Genomic DNA, 6,860 nt, shown 5'->3' on the forward strand with positions numbered 1-6,860 from the left:
TGAAGCTTAAACGTGGATATAGGAAGGGCAGCCCTGGAGGTCGAACACGTTTAACCTCCAGTTTAAGGTCAAACTGGAGGTTAAACGTGGAATTGGAAGGAGGCATCCTGGAGGTCGAACACGTTTAACCTCCAGTTTAAGGTTAAACTGGAGGTTAAACGTGGAAGCTTAGAAAGGTAGCCCTGGAGGTGTCGAACACGTTTAAGCTCCAGTTTGAGGTCAAACTGGAGCTTAAACGTGGAAATGGAGAGAGCAACCCTGGAGGAGAGATCTTGGTCGAACACGTTTAAGCTCCAGTTTGAGGTCAAACTGGAGCTTAAACGTGGAAATGGCTCCCTGGTGCTTTTCCCATTCTGGCGTTTACCCTCCAGTTTGAGGTCAAACTGGAGGTTAAACGTGGAACTCCTTCCTGGGTGGCATTATCATTCTGGCGTTTAACCTCCAGTTTGAGGTCAAACTGGAGGTTAAACTTCAATTCCAGCAATTCTTAGCCTTCATGATTCTGGCGTTTAAGCTCCAGTTTAGGCTTAAACTGGAACTTAAACTCCACATGTGATATTCAAGCTTCCTTTATTGATTTTGTTGCTTCCTTGCCTAGCCTCTTCTTCCCTGAAATCATCCAAACAATTGCATCAAAGTCTTGCAAAATTTCATGAGAAATATTCCATTCATAGCATTCAAGTAATATAACTAAAACTCATGGATATTGCATCAAAATCATATTGTTTGGATGGTTCATTGCTTTGTTATTCTTTTAACCATTCTTGGTTACTTTAAGCTCACGAAAGTGCATAAAACCACTAAAACTCACAGAAAAATACTAGTGAAACTAGCCTAAGATGCCTTGGCATCACAACACCAAACTTAATACTTGCTTGTCCCTAAGCAAGTTCTGAGTTATTTGAGAAGACAGTATGAAACAGAAAGCAATTACATTGGCTATATTAGCAAGCATTTGAAGTTCATCAGAAGGGTTTTATGCAGAAAGTTGCAGCATCACTTTTTCATATTTATCAGGTAAGATTATCACTCTTTCATTGCATCCATCAAACACTGCTATGGCCTCTTGTTCTTCTTATGTCTTTGGCACTTTTTCTTTTCTTTGTTTTTCTTTTCTTTTTCTTAGAGCTCCTTTGCTCCTTGTTTGCTTAGTGTCATGTGTTGCACAAGCCTTTGGCATTTTCTTTTTCTTATCAGTGCACTACACATATCCACTTTAGGCATTTTAGTTCACATTTCTTCTTGAGATATTGGTGCCCAGCACCTCTTTGTGTGACTAAATGTTTTGTATTTAGGTTGCTCTTGATAATGGACTTTTGGTTGATAATCCCGGGTTAGTTAACCCAAGTTACCAAGTGTTGAAACACTCCTCAGAACCTATTCATCCAAGCATATCCTTAATACATAAACACCACAGGCATTTGTCTCAGAAGTTCAAACCATTGGTGCCTAGCTTATTTTCTCAATTTTTCTGCTTTTTGGTTGCCTTTTTCAGTGGCTTTTTCTTCTTCTTTTTCTTTCTTTTTCATGGCCAAAGACATTTATTCATCAAGATCCATAGACAGTTTTCAATTTCTACACAAAAAATGATAATTCTACACTCTATTTCCAGTGATGTGACTTAACAATCAAGCATGCATACCACCACTTAATTCTACTTGATTTGTCACTAATTGAGCCAAGTCACTTTTGTTCACACTTTTCTTTTATTTTTGGAAACAGAACAAGCATGGCAAGCATTTGTTTAAGAAGGTGAAGTTATATCCAAACATCCAGGCATTCACTTTATTCAAAGCAATAAACAGACAAATATACTAAAAACTTCACATTCCAGAAAGATTCAACATTTACAGTTTAAACCAGAACAAGCATGCTTTTGTTTGCCTTTTTAAACAATTATCAAGGAACAATACCACCTTGTGAAATTCCTTGTTTTCTCTTTGTTGCTAGGAAACAATTTGATTTCTCCTTCTTCTCCTAAATGTTGCTTCATGCTTTAAGATCCTTGTTTCCTTTCCTGCAAAGAGTGATGAAGTTGCTTGCTTCTCAAGCACTTGAGTGGTTAGCTCAACTATGTATGGGTAAGTATCCGAGTTTTGGTGTGCGAACACCAAACTTAGACTCCCACTTACTTCTCTATTCTTTGAGTCCTTGAGTTCTCTTTGGAATGAAGTTGCTGCTAAGGGTTCCAAGCATTTCTGTGACTGCTTAGAATGGTTGTTCCTTTCATATAATTCAAAGGTTGTTGTGTTCAGTTGATCCTTATGGTGGAACACCAAACTTAGAGTCACACATTCCCCTTTGAATTATTGATCTACGAATTCATTGTTTGGTGTGAAACACCAAACTCATTTCTTTGCAATGCACAGAAACTACTTCACCCCTTTTTTTTTTATTGAAACAAATAAAATAAACAGCAAAGGGTATTACCTCAGATTGGGTTGCCTCCCAACAAGCGCTTCTTTAACGTCATTAGCTTGACGGTCAGCTTCCTCAGTTGAGGTGATATTTAACCTTGTCCTTCTCCTCCACATCTCCCAAGTAATGTTTGAGCCTTTGACCATTCACAATGAAGGTTCGTTGTGACTTTTCTTCCATTATTTCTACTTGTCCATATTTGGAGACCTTGGTGACAAGGAATGGTCCAGACCACCTTGATTTTAGCTTCCCTGGAAATAGCTTCAGCCTAGAATTGTAGAGCAATACTCTTTGTCCTTCTTCAAATTTCCTTGGGGCTATGTTGCTGTCATGCTTCTTCTTTGCTCTTTCTTTGTAAATTTTGGCATTCTCATAAGCTTCAGCTCTGAATTCTTCCAACTCTTGAATTTGCAACATCCTTCTTTCTCCAGCAGCTTTGCTGTCCAAGTTCAAAAGTTTCAAGGCCCAGTATGCCTTGTGCTCCAACTCCAGTGGCAAATGGCAAGCTTTTCCGTATACTAGTTGGTAAGGAGACATTCCAATTGGTGTTTTGAAAGCTGTCCTATATGCCCAAAGAGCATCATCTAGCTTAATCGACCAGTCCTTCCTTGAAGTTCCCACAGTCTTTTCCAGGATCCTTTTGAGTTCTCTGTTAGATATTTCGGCTTGCCCACTTGTTTGTGGATGGTATGGTGTGGCTACCTTGTGTTTGACTCCATATTTTAGAAGCAATGCCTCTAATGGTTTGTTGCAGAAGTGGCTTCCTCCATCACTGATGATTGCTCTTGGAACTCCAAAACGGCAAAAAATGTGTTTTCTGAGGAAGTTCATGACTACCTTATTATCATTGGTTGGAGTTGCTATTGCTTCAACCCATTTGGAGACATAGTCTACTGCCACAAGAATGTAATTATTTGAGTATGAGGAGGGAAAAGGTCCCATGAAATCTATTCCCCATACATCAAACAATTCAAGTTCCAGAATGAATTGTTGTGGCATTTCATTTCTTCTTGGCAGATTCCCCGCTTTCTGGCATTCATGGCAGTGCTTCACTAGTTCCTTTGCATCTTTGAAGATAGTGGGCCAATAAAAACCACACTGCAACACCTTAGCTGCTGTTCTTTCTCCTGTAAAATGTCCTCCATAAGTGGAGCCATGGCAGTCCCATAAGACTTCCCTTCCTTCTTCCTCTGATATGCATCTTCTGAGTATGCCATCGGAACATTTTTTGAACAAGTATGGTTCGTCCCAGATGAAGTATTTGGCATCATTTACCAATTTCTTCCTTTGATGCTTGTTAAATTCCAACGGCCAACTCCCAGTGGCCTTGAAGTTTGCTATGTCTGCAAACCAGGGTGCTTTGTGAATTACCATGAGTTGTTCATCAGGGAAGCACTCATTTATATGTGTGCTTTGTGCGCTTCCTTCTTCACATGGTATCCTTGATAAATGGTCTGCCACCTTGTTCTCTACACCCTTCTTGTCTTTGATTTCAATGTCAAATTCCTGCAACAAAAGAACCCATCTAATGAGTCTTGGTTTGGATTCTTGTTTAGCAAGTAAGTATTTTAAAGCTGAATGATCAGTGAAGACAATGACTTTAGATCCAATGAGATAGGATCAAAATTTGTCAAATGCAAAGACTATTGCCAAGAGTTCTTTTTCAGTGGTTGTGTAGTTCCTTTGGTTAGCATTCAAGACTTTACTGGCATAATAAATCACATGTACCAAATTGTCTTTCCTTTGTCCTAACACTGCCCCAACAGCAAGGTCTGATGCGTCACACATCAGTTCAAAAGGTAAGTTCCAATCAGGTGGGGCAATGATAGGTGCAGAGGAAAGTTTTTGCTTCAAAAGTTCATAGGCTAGCATGCAATTTTTATCAAATACAAAGGGTGTATCAGAGACAAGCAAGTTACTCAAAGGTTTGGCTATTTTAGAAAAGTCTCTAATAAACCCTCTGTAAAACCCAGCATGTCCCAAAAAACTCCTAACTGCCTTGACATTACTTGGTGGAGGTAGTTTTTCAATGATTTCCACCTTAGCTCTGTCCACCTCCATGCCTCTATTAGAGATTTTGTGGCCAAGGACTATTCCTTCTGTGACCATGAAATGACACTTTTCCCAGTTTAATACTAGGTTAGTCTCTTGGCACCTCTTAAGCACCAAGGCAAGGTGGTGTAGGCAGCTAGGGAAAGAATCTCCAAACACAGAAAAATCATCCATGAAGACCTCAATAAATTTTTCAATCATGTCCGAAAAGATGGACAGCATGCATCTTTGGAAAGTGGCAGGTGCATTGCACAATCCAAAGGGCATGCGTCTATAAGCAAAAACTCCATATGGACAAACAAATGATGTTTTCTCTTGATCTCTAGGATCAACTACTATTTGGTTGTAGCCTGAATATCCATCCAAAAAGCAATAGTAAGCATGTCCGGCAAGCCTTTCAAGCATCTGATCCATGAATGGGAGTGGGAAATGATCCTTTCTGGTGGCTTCATTGAGCTTCCTGTAGTCTATGCACATCCTCCACCCAGTGACGGTTCTTGTGGGTATGAGTTCGTTCTTCTCATTTGGCACCACAGTTATGCCACCTTTCTTGGGAACTACATGGATGGGACTAACCCATGGGCTATCAGAAATGGGGTAGATTACCCCTGCCTGCCATAACTTCATGACTTCCTTTTGTACCACTTCTTTCATGACGGGATTCAATCTTCTCTGAGCTTGAATGGAGGGTCTAGCATCCTCTTCTAACAATATTTTATGCATGCATATGGATGAACTTATCCCCTTCAAATCAGCTAGGGTCCATCCAATGGCATCTTGATGAGTTTGCAGCACCTTGATCAATTCTTCTTCCTGTTCTTGGATCAGGGCAGAGCTAATGATAACAGGGTGACTCTCATCACTACCTAAGTATGCATACTTGAGATTAGGGGGCAACGCTTTGAGCTCAGGTTTTGGTGCTTCCTTCTCTTCTTTCACTCTCTCTGGCATGCTTAGCATGGTTGTTTCAGCACCCTTGATGTCACTATCTTCAATATCCTTGGTGAACTCCTCCTCTGCCACCTCCTTTATTGTTTCCTCAAAAGTTTCTTGTACTGCAATGTCCACTACATCAACCCTCATGCATTCCCTTAGTGATTCTGATGGATAGCTCATTGCCTTGAATACGTTAAACACCAATTTCTCATCATGTAGTCTAAGAGTGAGTTCACCCTTTTGTACATCTATGATGGCTCCAGCAGTAGCTAGGAAGGGTCTTCCCAGAATTATTGAAGCTTTTGCTTCTTCCTCCATATCTAACACCACAAAATCAGTAGGAAATATAAAATCTCCCACTTTCACCAACAAATCCTCAACTATCCCATGAGGGAATTTAAAAGTTCGATCTGCCAATTGGAGGGCCATTCTTGTTGGTTTAGCTTCCTCAATCTTCATTCTTCTCATCATTGTTAGAGACATCAAATTGATACTGGCCCCTAAGTCACACAAGGCCTTCTCCACCATGACTTCTCCTATGATGCAGGGGATTTGGAAACTGCCTGGATCCTTCAATTTCTGAGGCAGTTTGTGCTGGATGATGGCACTGCATTCTTCAGTTAACAACACAGTTTCCTCATTTCTCCAGCTTCTCTTCTTGGTCATTAATTCTTTTAAGAATTTTGCATAGAGTGGCATTTGCTCTATTGCCTCAGCAAACGGAATGTTGATTTGGAGCTTCTTGAAAATCTCCAAGAACCTGGAGAATTGACCATCCTTTTCACTTTTCATCAAACGTTGAGGATATGGTGCTTTAGGTGTATAAGGCTTCAGGACCTCTTTTTCTTTTTCTTTTGTTGCGGACTGTGTAAAAGGTTGTCCTTGTTCCTTGTCTCTCACATGTTCCCTTGCTTCATCCTCTATGGTTTCCTTTGAGATCTCCTTTAGATTCTTTCCACTTCTGAGGGTTATGGCCTTACATTCTTCCCTTGCAATAGCCTTGGCCGCATGAGAAACGCTTGTCCCAGGGTTTTGCTTAGACAAATACAAAATTTGATTTTCTAGCTTCAGGATGGCAACTCCTTGGTTTTGCAGGTTAGAATTTACTTCTTCCTTGAAAGCTTTCAATTCGGTTATGTCTTGACTCATGGTTGCAAGCATTCCTTCTATCCGGTTCAATTGATCTTGAAATTGTTGGTTCGGATTAGGTTGGGTAGGTTGATTAATTTGGCCATGATATGGTGGTTGGGAGTAAGTGTTTTGTGTGGCTTGGTATGATCTTTGGTTGGAGTTTTGGTATGTGGAATGTTATGTTGGTTGTGGTTGTAAGGTTTGTTGGTTTCCCCACCCAAAGTTTGGGTGGTTTCTCCAGCCTGGGTTGTAAGTGTTGGAATGTGGATCATATGATTGCCTTTGTTGGTTTCCCACATAGTTGGCCTCTTCCCAATCACCTC

Source organism: Arachis hypogaea, chromosome 14 (genome assembly GCF_003086295.3).
Source record: "Arachis hypogaea cultivar Tifrunner chromosome 14, arahy.Tifrunner.gnm2.J5K5, whole genome shotgun sequence".
In the NCBI taxonomy this organism is placed as follows: domain Eukaryota; kingdom Viridiplantae; phylum Streptophyta; class Magnoliopsida; order Fabales; family Fabaceae; genus Arachis; species Arachis hypogaea.